This window comes from Marmota flaviventris, chromosome 17 (genome assembly GCF_047511675.1).
Source record: "Marmota flaviventris isolate mMarFla1 chromosome 17, mMarFla1.hap1, whole genome shotgun sequence".
Lineage (NCBI taxonomy): Eukaryota > Metazoa > Chordata > Mammalia > Rodentia > Sciuridae > Marmota > Marmota flaviventris.
In genome coordinates, this window is record NC_092514.1 from 51,135,157 (window position 1) to 51,154,466 (window position 19,310).

General features: G+C 42.2%; 1 long non-coding RNA gene across 1 annotated transcript in view; it reads right to left on the minus strand.

Moving 5' to 3' along the window:
• Positions 1 to 7,679: 7,679 nt before the first annotated feature.
• The window catches only part of LOC114083391 (uncharacterized), a 41,519-nt gene continuing 29,888 nt past the window's right edge, over positions 7,680 to 19,310 (minus strand). The window contains exon 4 of the long non-coding RNA XR_011705138.1: positions 7,680 to 9,161. This is a non-coding gene — a long non-coding RNA (uncharacterized lncRNA). The remainder of the gene's footprint in view (positions 9,162 to 19,310) is intronic.

Here is a 19,310-nt window from a genome sequence, read left to right on the forward strand (position 1 = left end):
CCCAGCAGGTGCCCGGGGCATGATGAGAATTCACTGGTTTAGTACAGACCTGATGAAAGAGAACTAACACACAAAATCTCCTGGATTCCATAACAGGAGGCCAGAGTGGGTGGCAGTGTGCAAATCAGAGAGGTGACAGCATGCAAAGCAGAAGAAGCAGGTGCTCCTGGGTCTGACCAGCACCATGGAATTAGAACTCTGCAATTCACATGCTGATGACCCTTGACAATGCTCTTATGCCTCTGAGTCCAAGATTCCTCATTTAGTTAAAAAAAAAAAAACAAAAAAACAGAGAAAACTCCCTCACCCTTTTGCAGGGAGACACTCAGAAATAAAATAGGGAGAGAAATATTTACTATGTGGGGTTTAGAGGAGTTGCCTTAATATGAGACAACGGAAACTGATGTAAGTCTTGAGCAGGAATATGATATAGCCAATAGGATTGGGGAGTATACCTGGGTCACAGATCCAAGGGGTCTGTCAAGGGGAGGAAGAAGACGGCCTTAGATCCTTACTGGTCAGGTGGGAAGAAACTCAAAACCAAATTCTTCTAAAATTCGTTGGTGTCTGATCCTCCTCCAGACTTCCAAGACTCCTGGTGTTAAAGGGTCAACCCAGTTGTTCGACCACCTTGCCTGAGAAGAAATGTCAGACACCAGCTGCTCCAGGAAATACATGAGAAATCCTAAAGCAAATGAATTCAAAAGGAGATTACAGGAAGTTCCAGAAGGAGAAGATGTGGTTGCTGATATCCGTTAAACACAGACAATGTACTTGACAGGAACTGATTCCTTTAATCATCACAATGATGGGGGAAGGGAGGGACAGAGAAGTTAATGCTACATTCAGCTAGTAAGTAGCCAAAAAGAGAGCCCGGCACCAGAGCCTCCCTGCCTTACCACTGCCACGGCGCCTTTCAGAAAGTATGCTGATTAAAAAAAAAGCACAGCATCGATGAATGAAAATAAGTAAGCATTATATATGAACAGAATTGAAAACAGGTGCTCAAATACAGGTACACGCATGCTCCTAGCAGCGCTACTCACAACAGCAAGAAGGTGGGAACAGGCTGAACACCCATTAAGGGATGAATGGATAAACTGTGGCATATACACTCAATGGACTCTTGTCCATCGATAAAAAGGAAACAACTGTGGATATATGCTACAACCTGGGTGGACCTCAAACACATCACGCTCAGTGAAAGGAACCTGCACAAAAAGCCACAAGTGATCGGATTCAGTTTATGTGAAGGAGGTAAATACTAAAAGAACACAGATGGGGGTTACCAGAAGTTGGGAAGAAAGGGGAAAGGGAGCAATTGCTTAACAGGTACAGACTTTTCTTTTCCATGATAATGTTTTGGGACTAGACAGAGACAGAGGCTGGACAACACTGTGAACATACTACATGTCCCTGAATTGCTCACTTCAATATGGTTAACTTCGCCTTATGTAAATTTCACCTCAACTCGAAAGGTCAAGATGGGACACAGGGATGAAAGGCCACTGCTTGAGAGACAAGGAAATTACAGGGAGGCACAAAATATAAGGGTTTGAATTTGCTTTTTCTTTGCTTTAAACAAAAGACTTGATAAGAATGACGTAAAAGGAGGAAAATTTTATGTTGGCTCAATGTTTCAGAGGTTCAGTCCTTGATCAGCAGACTCCATGCAGATCATGGCGGAAGGGAGTGGTGGAGCCAAGCAGCTCAGACATGGCAACCAGGGAGGAGAAGGACAGTGCTCTGCTCACCAGGGACAAAATATGAACCCCAAAGTCATGTCCCCAGTTGCCTATTGTCTCCAGCCACACCCCACCTGGCTACAGTTCCCACCCAGTTGATCCATATCGAGCAATTAACCCACAGATTAGGTTACGACTGTCATAACCTAATCATTTCACCTCTGAACCTTCTTGCATTGTCTCACACATGAGCTTTTGGGGGACTCCTCCTATCTAAACCATAACAACATATAATCAGCCTCTGACCTGTAGAACACAGCCTTGCTTAAATTTGTTTGGCATCCCACTTGATTCGGAGGGAAAATACGGTGAATCGTCATGTCTGCTGGTCATCGAATACCATCTCACGTTCCAGGCCATATGTTACGCACTTGACTGGTATGATTCATCCAACATTCCCACGGTCTTATGTGATTAAAAATAAATACTTGCTATCCCCAAACACAGTGAACCAAACAGAGGTTCAGAGTGTTAAAGTAACTTGCCCAAAGCCTACTCTTCCTAAGTGGCAGAACTAGGATTCAGACCCACTGCACCTTGCATCCTCATCCCTCTGTCTCCAAATGTCAGAGTCCCTTCTCACACCAGGGTTACTCAGGGACTGGGAGATCACCACCCTACACATTCATTTTTTTAAATCTTTTGGACAAAGAGAAGTGAGTTCATCCTCGACTCAGCAGCTTGTCCTAGAACTCCCTGCCTTGAGAGCAGTATGAATTGAGAGTGGGCAGCTCAGATATGCCATTTCTGATTTTCTTTCCCAACCAGAGATGGGCAGGGAATAGTCATGGAAGCTCAGAGATATTGTTTCATTTCCAGTAAAATAAAACAACTGTCAAACCATTGAGGCTGCCTTCTGGACGGTGGCTGCAGAATTATTCAGAAGGAAGTTTGCATGATAGAGACCCAAACCAATTATAGTGAGAAGCCTAACATCAGAGAGAACCCAGACTGCTTCCTGCTGTGTCCAAAGTGGGAAAATAACTAAGGATCTGTCAAACACCCAAGTGAAGCAGAGGATGAAAAAATGGATAATAAATCTTTTCAATAGAATCTGGGTACTGACAAGATAAAATGGTAGAAACAGCCCAAATCCAGGAATCCAGACAGCTCGACTGCCACTCTTGTGCCAAACAACCCAGGCTTTCTGGAAAAGCCAGAGTGGGAGAGCATCAGTGACATCAAGGAAGGCTTAGTAGGATCGTACAATTTGATCCAAAGGAGGAGAAATCTGGCGACCCTAGAAGAAACCCCAAGAAACAACCCCACCTTAGCTCTTGTCTGAGATCAAAGACACAGCTGATTGGGCTGTCACTGAGGATGTTCTATAAAAACTAATGTCTTGGAAAAAAAAAAAAAAAGAGAGCGAGAGAGAGAAAGTCATAGGTTGATATTCATAGTACTGAAATCTGTAACAGCACCTCCACCCCCACCCCCCAAAAAAAGCTGTTTAGCAGAAGCAAGGTAAGGTAAGCTCTTCATTTGGGTGGGGAGATTTGTCAAGATTGGGAACTTCTGTGCCAGTTACTCCTCCTGCCAGAGGTGCAGGCCCACCCCCCCCAGGCCTGGTTTCCCTCGTGGTGAAATGTGGCTACACAATGGGTTATTTAGAAAATTGACCAGGAATGATCCTGGAAGTTCTGGTTAGAGACTGACCACTTTCTAAAGGAATGTTGATTATCAATAAAAGGAAGAGATAACAGGCATTGAACATAGATTCCTATCCCAGGGCTTCAGAATACATACATGCACTCTACACGTTGCTTGGAGAAGCTTTCTGAATTCTGACAGCTCATTTATTCTGTGTCCTCTCTGCATTACAGATAACATTCGTATAACCTACTTCTTCTTCATATGCCGTTTTGAAAGACTTCCTTGTATGGTTTCATCGGAGGGACCCATCTTCCAATTATTAGCCACTTGATGGCTCCCCCACGATGCAATGATAGGAAAGTTACTTAATTTCTTTGAGCCACCGTGTCTTCTTATACAAAACAGGGGTAATGAATAATAAATAATACCTGACTCTCCCAGTTATTGAGAGAGCTAAGCAAGTTAACATGCCTGAAAATGCGTAGCATTTAAAAGATGTGTATCTAGCAAAGTGTTGACCACATAGTCAGGGCTAAGTAAGTATCGTTTCCATCCTTCTCTAAGACTGGAACACCCAGACAGAGCGTATCTCCCCCCATAGACCAATAAAAAATTTCCCCTGAATACCTCCATTTAGGACTCAATCCATAAAGTGTACATTCGTGGTATCATCAATAGGTAGACTAGCCAGTGACTAGAAAGAGGAGGATGTATTAATTAGTGAAGTTAATTAAAACTAGCTGCTGTCATCATCAACACCAAAATCTCAGTCCATAGCTTCACATTACAGTTCAAAGTCAACTTCCCTTGGAAGCTCTCCTCCAAGCAGTGGGTGACTCAGGGATCCAGGTTTCTTTTACTGAGGAGACTGACATGTTAAACACACAACCACTACTATCAATTTTGAAGAGAGTTCTTGCTTCTAGCTACTTATATGGAAAAACCAGAGAGTTCCTGAACAATGACTCAAGAGGTTTTTATGGCCAAGCCTGAAAACACCATGTGTCATTTCTAGCCACATCTTAGCTGACAGAATCCAGTCACATGACCCCATACTAATGGCAAAAAAACTAAAATTAAATAAAAAAAAAAAAACCTTAGGAAATAGTAGTTTTCCTGGAATCCAAGGGAAAATGGAAATAGTTGGATGAGCCTATGGCACTGCCTATGGTACAGTCTGGATGGAGACACATGGAGGGACGCCAGCACACCCTACCTGAAGACACATCGGCCACTCTGTCTCCTGAGACATCAGCCCAGCTCGGGCCCACCCTGCTCTTGAGAAGCTTTGCCTGCTCTTACTGGCTAGTGCTGCCCTGGGAGGAAGCTGAGCCTGCTAGGCAGGAGGTGAGAGTCTCACTCCATCAGCCTGGACCTCGCCTTCACCCTGTGCAATGCCTGGGACAGGGAGACGAGGCTCACCTCCCACCAACAGAGGCACCCATGATCAGGAATGTCTCTGTAGGAGCAAGCACTCGGCAGACACCTGAGTCCTGGATCAGTCCATCCACAAGTCCCAGGACCGAAGTTCCTCACTTCCCCAGGGTACTCCTGTCTCCTTTTGCCCTTCTAGACCCTTCTTCACTCTGCTCTGTGCCCCAAGAGACTGACCTTGTGAACCCATAGCCTCTCTGGCTCCCTCTCTCGCATTTGTTTGGTCCCACCAAAAACAGGAGACCATAGAGGAGGGAGGAGGGGAGGATGGCGAGGTGGAGGGACTTACTCTGGAAGTGCTATCCCTTGGTAGGAGGGCTGACAGTGTCTGGACTCTGTTAAAGACCACAGCTGCAGCGACCAGCCCTTCGGTTGCTCCAGACACCTGAGAGTCGCTGGATTCACAAGTGTCACTCACCCATGGTGCTAGGCTCCATGCACTCCCTTGGCCAAGGCTTTCCCACTGTGCCTGGGGCAGCGGGGACATGGCAGCCTCCCCAGAACAACAGCTACAGCCCATGCTAAAGCATCAGAAGCCAAGTAACAACTGGACCCCTAAGACTAAAAGACTCACCAGTGGCCTGGGGATCTGTGGGAAAGAGGCCTGATTTTAGATCCATATTGGGCAATGATCTGTTTCACAAATGTGGGTGAATGCTTTGGCCTCTCTGGGCCTCATTTTTCTTATCTGTGAAAATCATGATAGCACCCTGCCGTGAGGGCGAAATGAGCAACATATGTCACCTAGCTCCTTCTCCCTCTCTCCCTGCCTCCCTTCCTCTCCCTCTCTTTCCCTCTCCCTCTCCCCTAAGTTCCTCATCTATCAAATAAATCAAGATTTTTAAAAATCAGATTTAAAGTCCACCTTCATAAAGTATCCACTAAGTACCTGCAACTCTAAGCATGGTATGGAGGACACAAGGCTTCATACCACCCTACATCTGCTTCCAGGGAGGTTAGGAGTGCAAAAGGGGACAACTGGATTCCTGGCACCTTCAAAAAGCAGGCAGGGGTAAACCGAGGCTAAGCAAGACGGCAGCGGAGCAAGAATGGGCCCGGGAGGTGGCGTTCTCCCTGAGACAGCTGGGACTGTTAATTGCCTATTCACACCAAGCACCTCATTCTGTACAGCAACTGTCACAGTGTGGCAGGCTGGGCCAGCCGTCCAATTCTGCCCTGGGCAAAACACTCTTCAGAGTGTAAATGACATTTTCTTACGCTTTTGTCCAAAAAAAAAAATGCAAAGAGAGAAAAATTAACAGTGCTTCACACTCTGGGTTTCCGACAGCAGTGGCGACAGAGCTGATCTGTTGAGGAAGTCTCTGGGAGGTTCCCTGGCAGCCCCAGGACAGTGTCACTGCCGTCAGCCCCTCACATCCCTGACACACCCCACTTGTTACTCCTTGCTCACACCTTCCGAGGTCCCCCATTGCACCTAGGAATAAAAATGAGATTCAAGCCACTTAGTCTGGTCCATGAGGCCTTGCATTATCTGACCCCATCTACCTCCCCTACCCAGGACCCCCAAATGCTTCCCCATACCCTGTGGTCCAGTTACACACACTCCTGCAAAGCCTCAAACAAATCATGGTATTTCAAGCTGTATGCTTTCCCCTCCACTTGGAGCATCCTTCCCCAATTCCTGCCTCTCTCCTGCTTATTAAAGCTAATTTTAAGTACCACGTCCTGCCAGAAGCCCTTCTGACTTCCTCATCTGAACCACCTGCCCCTCCCCATGTGCATGCTTGTACCATGAACTGCTTCCCTATCACCTGCTGGACTAGTAAATCCCTGAAGGCAAGCACCTTGTCTTTTTTTTTTAATATTTACTTTTTAGTTTTCGGCGGTGCTGAAAGATCGAACCCGGGCCGCACACATGCCAGGCGAGCGTGCTATCGCTTGAGCCACATCCCCAGCCCCCAAGCACCATGTCTTATGTGAAATCTGAGCACCAAGTATGATGCCTAGCACAGGGCAGATGCCCAGTTAATGTAGAATGAATGAAATAACAAGTGAGTGAGTGCTGAGAGAAGCTACTCAGAGATCACTCATTCATTCCACCTGTCATGTTAACCTCCCAGGCTAAGAGGAGTATTCTGAGTCATATGCCAGCTAGAGGATATGCAAGGGACTCCCCTCTGGTGAAAGAGGAACAGAACAACCAGTCAGCAGTCACAGGAAATAAAGCTGCATCTTGGAGGAAACAGTCCTGCACCTGCCCTGCAAGATCTGTGGTCCTGTAAACCAAAAGGCCAGATGAGAGGTCCTCTGATGGAGGCCTGGGGAAGGAACGCCAAAGACAGGAGTGAGGGACCAGGTAACACATGGAGTGTCCTGTGTGAGCCTCCCTGAGCTCAGGGTAGGGATGGGGCCTTTGAGGGAAAAGAGGCACAGGCTACCCCGAGTGCAGCTGCCCGGAGAAATGTGCCAGAAGGTGGGGAGTAGAGTCCCAACCAGCCCAATCAGAATGCTGTCCCCAGAGCATCTCTTTATCTCTCCACCTGGCATAAGTCCAGATAAGGACTTACTCAAATTGTTTATTGTTTCTCAGAGGAAATGTCACCTGGGAGCTGTCAGCCTATGTCTCAGAGAAACCCAAATTAAAAATTCTTAGACTCGTAGATTACTTGAATATAGAGTAGAATAATGACAGTAATGATGAAAGCTGCAGTTACTCCATATGCCAGGCTCTGGGATAAGCACTTGATATGTACTCATCCAATTTTCCCAACTCTCCCTGTCAGTTAGGGTTATCCTCCTGAATTTTATGGCTGAACAACCTCAGAAAGATTAATTAACTTGACTATGGTCCAGCAGTTGGTATTAAGCTCAGAGGATCTAATCTCAATTCTCAAACCCTTTCCCCAGGACCAAGGCTTTTCTCAACAAAGAGATCACCCTCCTGACTATTCTTACAAATAAAGTTTTATTGGAACACAACTTCTTGTAAAGTATTCAAGAATTTTGCAAGTTGATGTTAAACTTTTAGCAGTTTGAAACCAGCTTACATTTATACCATAGAAACTGGCAAACACTAAAAATGAGGGCTTTTCCCCACTAGAGAGCTGGTTTTACCAGCACAACACTGTCAAATTGAACAGCTTAGTAGTGACCAGAGCATCAGTGTTGTAATGGTTAATTTGAATTGTCAACTTGATTGGGTTAAGAGATGCCAAGGATTAAAAGGCTTATGGGTGTATTAATGAGGGTGTGTCTAGGAATGATTCGCATGTGGGATAGCCAACTGAAATAGAAACCCTCCCTAAGTGTGGGCAGCACTGTCCAATAGGATCATGGCTTGCAAACAACAATAAGTGTTGGCAAGGATATGGGGAAAAGGTACATTTATACATTGCTAGTGGGACTGCAAATTGGTGCAGCCAATATGGTAAGCAGTATGGAGATTCCTTGGAAATCTGGGAATGGAACCACCATTTGACCCAGCTATCCCTCTCCTCGATCTATACCCAAAAGACTTAAAAGCAGCATACTACAGGGACACAGCTCCATCAATGTTTATAACAGCACAATTCACAATAGCTAAGCTGTGGAGCCAACCTAGATGCCCTTCAGTGGATGAATGGGTAAAAAAAAATGTGGCATGTATACACAATGGAATTGTAAAAGAGAATAAAATCATGGCATTTGCAGGTAAATGGATGGCATTGGAGAATATAATGCTAAGTGAAGTTAGCCAATCCCCAAAAAACAAATGCCGAATGTTTTCTCTGATATAAGGAGGCTGATTCATAATGGGGTAGGGAGGGGAAGCATAGGAGGAATAGACGAACTCTAGATAGGGCAGAGGGGTGGGAGGGAAAGGGAGGGGGCAGGGGGTTAGCAATGATGGTGGAATGTGATAGACTTCATTATCCAAAGTACATGTATGGAGACACAAATTGGTGTCAACATATTTTATATACAACCAGAGATATGAAAAATTGTGCTGTATATGTGTAATAAAAATTGTAATGCATTCCGCTATCATGTATTTTTTAAAAAATCAATTTTAAAAAAAGGATCATGGCTTGGATGGAATAAAGTTGGAAGAATAAGGAAGCAGCATCAGATACAAGCTCAATTCTTCTTGGATGGGGTTCTTGATTACTGCTGCCATCATCTGAGGATATCCGACTCTCGTTTCTTCACTCTTCCAAAGCAGACTCTGCCAGTAATTCCCCAGAAGCCTTCAGTCTCAGACTAGGGTAGCACAGTTGATCCCTCTTGTTCTGGGGCTTGAGCCTCTTGGACTCTGCAGCTACTGGTTCTTCCAGCTCTCCAGCCTGCAGACAGCCATTGTGGATATCCAGCTTCTGGTCACGTGAGCCAACTTAATAAGTCTCCTTTTTATAATTGTACTTCCTGTTGATTCTCTTCCTCTGGAGAACCCTGGTAATACAAGGGTCAATGGTTAGTTTCAAGGATTTTGCCTGGGGATAGGATGAATGGAGAAAAAACCTCTATCATAACCTACTCCATTCTACAATACTTTGAGTTTAAGGGGGGCAATTTTCCTTTCCTTGGAACAGAGGTTTTTGTAATGTTTTCCCACTCCAATATCAGATAGGACCCCTTCTCTGATGCCCCAGACTCAGCTAGATTTCCCAGTACCCTGCCTGGCACCCATTCCTCTCCCAACCCCAAAGAAAGCACGTCCATCAGAACGCCATGAGTACTTGGGAAGCAGGGAGACTTTGATAGATAGAATATTGAGGCTGCTCTCTTCTATTGTGTCAATCATTTGCAAACACTGCTACTTAATTACTACCAACAAATTGCCTGTGACAGACCAGCAAGGAGTCAAGGCCCAGCTATTGAGAACAATCACACTAAGCAGCTGACTGTGCCTTATATCTTGTATTCAATCCAGATTCTTCATTTTTCAAGCTGAATGACATTCTCTGAATTGATTTGGAAAAAGAGAAAAAAAAATCATCACCTCAGAGGTGCCACTTGTGATTTTACACCCAGACTTCAAGAGCCCAGTCATTCACTCCTCTATCCATTTAGTAAATGCAAAGTGCATACCTTTCACGTTCCCTGCCAGGGAAGCCATCAGAAATGTAGGTTTGGTCCCCTTTCTTGTCTCCTCAGGCCCCTCCACAGCTGTCCCCTGCCTACATGATGAGTTGAAACTGAGTCCGACCCATTGGGCTCCCAGTGGTCTGGCTCAGCAGGTCTCCAACACCCCTTTGCAGTTTCTGGAATGAGATGGGTTCTGACACCTCTGACTTTTTCTTCGAAAATAATCCAGGAACACATTCTCAGAATTAAATGTTTAAACCCTAAAAAATTTAAAGACTAAAAAAGAATTTCCTGGGGCTGGGGTTGTGACTCGTGGTAGAGCACTTGCCTAGCACATGTGAGGTACAGAGTTCGATCCTCAGCACCACATAAAGATAAATAAATAAAGGCATTGTGTCCATCTACAACTAAAAAAAAAATTTTTTTTAAAAGAATTTCTATTTGTCCTCCACCTCAAACCCTCAATTTTATTCTCCTCCTCAGCGATAACCACATAACAATATAACAATTGAGCTGAGGCTGTGGCTCAGTGGTACAGCACTTGCCTAGCATGTGTGAAGCACTGGATTCAAGTCTCAGCGCCACATATAAATAAATAAAAGTCCATTTACAACTAAGAAAATATTAAAATATATATGTGTGTGTGTAAAATATATATATGTAAACAACAGTTTAGGTTTTCTCTTTACAAACTTTTAAAAATGCACATATATGTATATATCTGTGTGTATGCGTATGTCTTGCACATATGAATATAGTATATGGTTTTTAAAATAATAAATGAAGTTATATGTTACATCTATACTATGTGAAATGTGCAATATCTTTTTTTCATTTTAAATAGACTTTGCAGCTCTTCCCATATCTGTACATGCATATCTCTGTCTCATGATCCTAAACAATTAAATCTATCTCCACGGTCTAAATACATCAAATTATTATACATCTAATTAATCAATTTCCACTTGATAGTTTGGTAACTTTTTCACAACTGCAAACAATTATGGAATGAACATCCTTGCACATATTTGTGTACATGGATAAATATTATCCAGAACAAAAACCTGAAATTGGAATTTCTGAGTGAAAGCATGCTCATTTAGAATTGCACTTCAAATTGGACTTTCAAATTACCCTCCATAGAGACTCTACTGACTTACACTTTTTTTGTAATATATGATTATTCCTATTGCCTCACAATCCCATTTAATCCGAGATTTTGTCATTTTTTTAAATTTTTACTAATTTGGTTTTAAAAATGATATCTAGTTTATTATCATTTAAATTTTTATTTCCTTGGTTATTAAAGAATGTATGTGATTTTTCAAATATTTATTGACAGTCTTCTTTTTTTTTCTTCTTTGAAATTATCTGTTTGTACTCTTTGTCTGTTTTTCTATTGGCTTATATTTCTTAATGATTGATAAGAGTTCTTTATATATTAAGAAGAATAATCCTTTGACCCTTATGGATGTTAACTCATCACCCCTTTGCTTTGGGAACAGAGGGCTTGAGTGGGAAAAGCATTTCTAATGGATCCAGGATTATCTTTCATATATACAAAGAATCCCTACAAACACCTGTCCACATATGTGACTCCTCCTTTAATAGGTGCAAGCATTGCCTCTTCCTGCCCTTGTTATACAATCCCTCAGCAATTAAGGCCTCCTATCCCACCAAGCTGAATGTGGCCCTTCAATGTGTGTAAATTAGATGCTTCAAGTTCCTAATATAAATAAAACAAAATTATCCTAAGAAAATAAACCTCCGTGCACATCAGCTACAAAACACACATGGTGCATGTTCAAGGAGACCCTGTCTAAAGAAGCATTCTCCCTCTTTCTCCCTCTGTCCTTGACTCTAGGCAGAACTCCTCCTCAGTACAGATATCAAAGGGGGAAATCACAGCTCTGTTTTATGCTCCTAATATTTGCAAATAGAGTGAAGCATGAGGCTCCTTGCTCAACGTGCTCTTCCATTGAGATTCCAGAAGTGGCCCCTCTCTAGATCTGACCTTCAAGGCGTTAGGCTGTGGGGTGTAACTTGTCCCCAACATTCCTCCTGAACTGGGTGGCTCAGTTCATCTAGGTTGTCCCTGAAAGCAATAGCCCCTCTTCAAACAGAAATGGAATTTATCAACTAAGATCTCGACTTGGGCCAGCCAGCCATCCTAAGGCTGAGTCTCAGCAGACAGAGAATTAGGGGATGGAGCCGCACAGCAGCAAGCTCACAGACACCTGCTTGTGTCGTTGACCTGGTCGTCCTTACCTGTGGTGTCCGAAGAAACTGGTTTCTTCTTCTTGGAAAAACACTTTTTTTTTCCTATACATACCAGTTCTGACACTAAATGTGTGGGGTTTTTTTTCCACACCAAGCAATTCTCAAACTCTCTGAACACCAACTGAGTATCCAATGATTCAATTTAATTCTGACACTGTCTACCTGGAGTCAGCATCCGATGATGCTCAAGGGAAAAGCTCAGTGCACAAGACAGCCCCCACTTCAGATGCCAATCGCAAGTCCAGGCCTCCAGTACCCCTCATTTACCTGCTATAAATCATGGGTTCCTACAGTCCCCCTTCTCTAGTTTGATAATTTGATAGAATGACTCACAGGACTCAGGGCAACTCTGGTCTTATATGATACTGGCTTATCATAAAGAAAGCAAACCAGGAACAGCCAGATGGGAGATGTTGTGGTGGGGTATGGGGAGGAGGAGGGTGTGGGAGTGCAGCCCCACCCCTGCTCTGTGCACACAACCCTCCCAGCACCTCCACGTGCTCACCAACTGGAACTCAGGAAATTTGGCTCTGCAAGACTTTTTTAGAGATCGTTTATGTTCTGTTTGTTGCGATGCTGGGGACCAAACCCAGGGCCCCAACCCCCCTTTTAGAGACCTTAATCTCCAGGCATCCCCCTCTTCCTGGAGGTCAGTGGTGGGCTGAAAGTGCCCTCCCTCTGATCACTTGGCCTTACATGTGGCCAGCCTCATCTTGAGGCTACTATATAGGGACCCACCTTAAGTCACCCATTAGCCTAAACTCAGGTTTGATCAAAAGGGGCTCATTATGATTAATGAAAAGACACTCCTATGACTTGATGAATTCTGAAGGTTTTAGGAGATCTGTTCCTGGAACAAATTAAAAAAAAAAAAATATATATATATATATACACACACACACACACACACACACACACATATATATATATACACATATATATACATATACACACACATATATATACACATACATTTGGGAGTGAGGAAGTTACTGGGGATTGAACTCGGAGGAACTCAACCACTGAGCCACATCCCGATTTGTATTTTATTTAGAGACAGGGTCTCACTGTGTTGCTCAGCGCCTTGCCGTTGCTGAGGTTAGCTTTGAACTCACAATCCTCCTGCCTCAGTCTCCCGAGCCACTGGGTTTACAGGCATGTGCCACCAAGCCTAGCTTTAAATATATTTCTTATTGAACTACACTTCTGTTTCCTGGGGAAAAGAAGAGGTAAAGACAAGCATTCGAGTGCCTGGTGATTATGTTCCTGATATAACACAGACACCCAAGAAACCTAATGCCATGTCTCTCCTAACCCCTGGATCCTATGTGCATTCCTCAATATTACAATACTTATCTCCTTCCTCTGTAGCTGTTACCTATGAGCTTCTAGAGGGTAGGGATGAGGCCATATTGTAATTTTTCAGTCCAGGCATTTGACTGACACTCTACAGCTATTCAGAAACTGTTATTGCACTAATGAATGAAGGGCTGTTGTACCTACCCGTGGCTGCATAATTATTCTGTTAGATCCTGTGCTAAACACATCACGTGCTTTATTATTTAATCTTCATAACAGTGTTTTGAGGTTGGCATTGTTTATATATATATACATATATATATATATATATATATATATATATATATATATATATATATATATTACTGCTGGTGAAACTGACAGTTAAGACAAATGGATTCCCTAAAATCACACAGTTTATAGTGGCAGACCCCGAAATAATACCACAGCCTGCCTGAATCCAAATCCCACCACTCTGAGCCACTGCTCAACACTGCCTCCAACTGAAGTCAGGTGCACAGAAAAGCAGATAATGACATCATCTTTATGGAGCAAAATACATGACTACACATTTGTGTTTGTCAGTTTTTCATTGCTATGACAAAAATACCTAACAAGAACAACTTAGAGAAGGAAAGGTTTATTGGCTCATGATTTCAGAGGTTCAGTCCATGATTGGCCCACTCGATGGCTCTGGGACCAAAGCAAAGCAGAATATCATGGTGGAAGGGCATAGCAGAAGAAAGCTGCTGAGTTCATGGCAGCCAGGAAGAAGAGAGAGGAGGAGCCAGGGGACAAGATATAATACATCCCCCAGGGCATGCCCCCAGTGACCCACCTCCTCCAGCCATCCCCTACCTTCTTATAGCAATCACATCAAATGGATTAATCCACTGATCAGGTTACAGCTCTCATAATGGAATCAGATCACCTCTGAACATTCCTGTATTAATGCAGGAGATTTGAGGGGACCCTTCATATCCAAACCACAAAAATACAATACACAAAATACAGTGCTCACAAAACTAGAATATTTCAGCTATTCTGAATGATACTGAGATGACTATATATTAACAAGAAAAGTGTATATAATAATATACTATAAAGAGAAAAACAGCCATTTTTAAAACAATGTGTTCCCATCATGTATGTCTATAATTATATAAACAGAAAAATCTAGAAGAAAATATACAATTACATATTAGGATAATTATCATGGGTGTTGTGAACTGTCTTCTTTTTCTATTTTTAGTTGACAACACACAATAATTGCACATATTTCTGAGGTACGGTGTGATATTTCAATACATTATACAAAGTATATTGATCAAATCAGGATAATTAGCATATCCATCATCTCAAACACTTATCATTGTTTTGTGTGTTGGGAACATTCAAACTCTCTTTTTCTAGCTATTTTGAAATATACAATAAATTATAGTTAATTATAGTCACTCTGCGGTGCTATCGTACACTAGAACTTATTTTTTCCTCTCTTTGAACTTATCTACATTTTCTAATGTAACTGAGCATGAACCACCCTGCCAGTACAATGAGCCATATTTGTACTTATTTACCCATTAGGGAATCACTCGAACATTCTCATATAAGCAAGATGCTCACTTTATCATGCTTGAGCCTCACCCTCTTCTTGAATGGCCCAAGAATCACCAACCTTGCTCGGTTCTATTTTCAACTGTTAGGTAAAAAGAAAAGTAGAGGAACTCCTAGGTCCACTGGACCCTGTTGCTGCTAAAAATCTGGCCGGCTGCCTCTTTGTTGATTATTCCTCTTGCTCTCCCAGATCCTTGGCCAAGCCAAGGCCATCTTTGGGTGTTCATGATGTTCACCTTTTGACGATCCTCCATAGTGCTCCTGGTGTGGGTCTTGTGGATCTTTAGTTCACATTCACAGGCAGATCCTTTTCTCCAGGTTCAGGCATGAGCCAGACTCCAGTCTCTCATAATGAGTACCTTTTGGAACCCTTACTCCTCTTTCCAATCAGCACATCTGCCTGGGACCCACTGCAATCCATCTGGGAGTGTTTGCTAACTTTGAACCTCTAAAGGGGTTGATCCTTCCTCCCCCAATGGTTTCTTAACCCCAATACAAATGGACCCATCTTTTCAAAGCACCAGCTAGTATATCAAAGGATTTCCAGAGAGCAATCTCTGCCAGGTGACCAAAGGCCCTCTCACATCCTTTCTCCATGATGAAAAACAGCCACTGAGTCTTCCATTTGTAGAACGTTCAAAACCAGTGGATTAACTCTTCCCTGAGGAAAGATCTGCTCCAAGTCTCTTTGTCCATCCACCCAAACAAGGAGGCTACCATCTGTACACAGCAACTTCATAAAGACCTCACAAATGGGCCCCCCAAGTACTGTGGCTTGAATATGGTTTGTCCCCTCCAAAACCCATGCTTATATTTAATTCCCATTGTGAGGTTTTGAAAGGGTGGAAACTTAATCCAACTATGTGTTTAGAGACAGGGCCTCTCACCATATGATGCCCTGCACCATCTCCAGACTCTGACAGCAATAAGACCAAAACCAGAAGTAGCCTCTACACCTTGAACCTCCAGAACCATGAGCCAAAATAACTCTCTTTATGTTAAAACGCACCCAGTCTGTGGTATTATGTGAACAACAGATTAACCACATTCCAGCAATTTTTATAAGATGGATATGTACAGCTTGTTTAATAGGAAAAAAGTTTGCTTCTTATTAAAATTCAATCTTCACTTTATGGCTCCTTTATCATTTATTCTTTGGGAGTATCCTGGCCAAAAACAAAAGGAAAATCCAACCATCACAAGTCACTTACCTGCACTTTTCTAAAAATGTGAATGGGATCCAAATATGTTCTCCAGAATGACTATTTTTAAAACTTTTCTTTCCACTCCTAGCCATATCTGCCTCTCCAATACCAACCTAATTTTCACCTAACTCTAATTTTCTCTCTCCACCTTACTTCCCAGCCCCAAATTCTGCTCTGCTGCATCTCCAACTTAAAAAGAAAAAAAATGAGCAGGAATGTACAGGATTAGTCATTGTATTCGTGTATATATATATATGTGTGTGTGTGTATATATATATATATATATATATAATATACTTTATGTATGTATACATAATATTTATGCTACACACACATACACATAAGATTATTCATGGAGCTGTCCTATCCAGCTACCGCATGGTAACTGTGGTATCCACATAATAAAAGCATAATTAGACAATAACACAAGGGCTGCCAATGCTGAGCTAGGTGGTGAGTGGGTTGTCCAATGGGATTTCGTGAAGGGAGAATCCACTTTTAGCTCAGACCTCAACCGGTAAGTATCCCTTCCCATTCCAGGCAATGAAAATTCTCTTCCCTCTGCAGTGTGGGGACTGTCACCACCAACCTGAGCATTTTGGTGGAAAAAGAGTCAAGAGAAACAGGAGCATTTTCCATCCATGGGAATGAGGAGACGGCACTATGTACTTACTGGAGCACAGGAGGAAAAAAGGGTTGTCTTCCATGGAAGGATTAAATTCTTAGAGGCTTCTTCTGGTCAGTAGGGCTCATAGTAAGAAGCCAACTTAGGAAGCAGGTGATTCCCAGAACCTGAAGGAAGAAGGATTCTTGGTGGTGATTCTGAGAATCACCACCAGCCCCAGCTGGGGAGGCCAGACACCTCATCAGCCTCTGGATTTCCATCTAGTTCACTTCTAGAAAATGTGTATGGTAAGTGATTCTGGTCCAGAGTGAGGTTTCACAAGTCCTTCCTCTGCATCTCAAGCTCTTTATGTTGTTTTGCTTTTTAATATGGCACCTAATACAACACTGGTACCTATAGTAAGACCAACTAAGGCAAACAGGATGGCTTACAGAATGCTTTCTTACTGAAATACAATCTGGTTACACTGTCCATTGTATAAGTTCATTTGTTTCCTTGTTGGAAAAATGTGTCCAGAGTGATACAGAAATTCTGTACTGTGGGTGTGGTGGGAGACCCCTATCCATTTCTTACCTTTCTAAAAAGCCGTTTGTGGCAGCAACTGCTATTTTCAATCCTTGTATCTGTTCTATCTCTTTGTCCCGTACGTTACAGAGAGCAGTAATGTAACAATCTAAAACACGGCATATACTGGAAGATGGGATTGTCTAATGGCACAATTGTCTGGACTGAATTTCCAGACAAGTTATTTAAAAGGCCTTTACCTTTGCAGCTTCCTCTGATTCTTAAATTGGAAATGTAATAATTGCCATTCTGACTGGGGTACTTTTAAAAAAAATGTTCTTTTTAGGTATTCATGACAGTAGAGTATATTTTGACACATTATACATACATGGAGATTCATATATTATATATGCATGTATATATTATATACATATTATATATCTATGACATATATTACACATACATATTATATATACATATATAATGATTTTGACATATATACATTCCTTGAAATGTAAATGTGATGGCTGGAGCTGCAGTGGCCACCTTGAGATTTTGAAGGGACTTAGATGACAAAATCCATATACAAAGACTAAGAGAACAGAAAGGTAGCAGGATTCTGAGTCCCTGTTGACATCACGAAGCTACCATATAATCCCTGAACAACTGACTGGGAAAAAAAATAAAATAAACACCTAAATCATAAGCTACTAACATTTGAATTTCCTGTTACACATAGATTTCATTATAATTCATATGCTACATTATCCTTATGATATTAAAAGAAAACAATGCCCTGAGATGCAAACTCATACTAGCTGGAAACTGATGTTCAGAGATGTGAAATCAAATAGTACAAAATATTAAAGTTAATAATAAAGTAATAATAAAATAATAACCCCATTTTTCAGATAAGAACAGTGAAATTGAAAAACATAAAGCAACTCACCCAAGTTTACTCAGATCCTGAGCAAAATATCCAGGATTAGAGCCAAATTTTTCATCTCCCAGCTCAGGTTATCACCATCCTATAACACAGCCCACTTCCTCCAACCATCCTAAATGAAAGGCACTGTGGCCGTGCCATAAATAGCATATGATAATACCTTGCACCAACCTCCCTTTTCCCTGTCACTCTCTCCCTCCCAAGGTGACCCCATCAAGAATTCCTAGATGGATGATTTTTTTTGGTGGTAATACACAGTAAGGGGGTTGGGAGGAATAGAAGTTCATTGGATAGACAAAGGGGAATGAAGGGAAGGGAGGAGGATGGGAATAGGAAAGAATGAATGGGACATAACTTTCCTATGTTCATATATAAAATATACAACCATGAAACTTCACATCATGTACAACCACAAAAATGGGATCCTAATTGGAATAAGTTATACTCCATGCATATATGTCAAAATACACTCTACTGACACGTATACCTAAAAAGAATGATTCTTTAAAAAAAAAGCACTCCAGTCAGAATGGCAATCAGCAAGAATATAAGCAACAATAAATGTTGGTGAGGATGTGGGGGGAAAGATTCACTAATACATTGCTGGTAGGACTGCAAATTGATGCAACCACCCTGGAAAGCAGTATGGAGATTTCCTCAAAAAAACTTGGAATGAATCTACCATTTGACCCGGTTATCCCACTCCTCAGTATATATCCAAAGAACCTAAAATCAGTGTACTATGATGATGTGGCCACATCAATGTTTACAGTAGCTCAATTCACAATAGCTAAACTATGGAACCAACCTAGGTGCCCTTTAACAGATGAATGGATAAAGAAAATATGACATATATATCCAATGGAATATTACTCAGCCATAAAGAAGAAAGAAATTATGGCATTTGCTGGTAAATTGATGAAACTGGAGACTATCATGCTAAGTGAAATAAGCCAATCCCCACCCTACCCCCCCCCCAAAAAAAAAAAAGAATGTTCTCTCTGATATGTGAGTGCTAACCGACAAGGGAGGGGAAGATT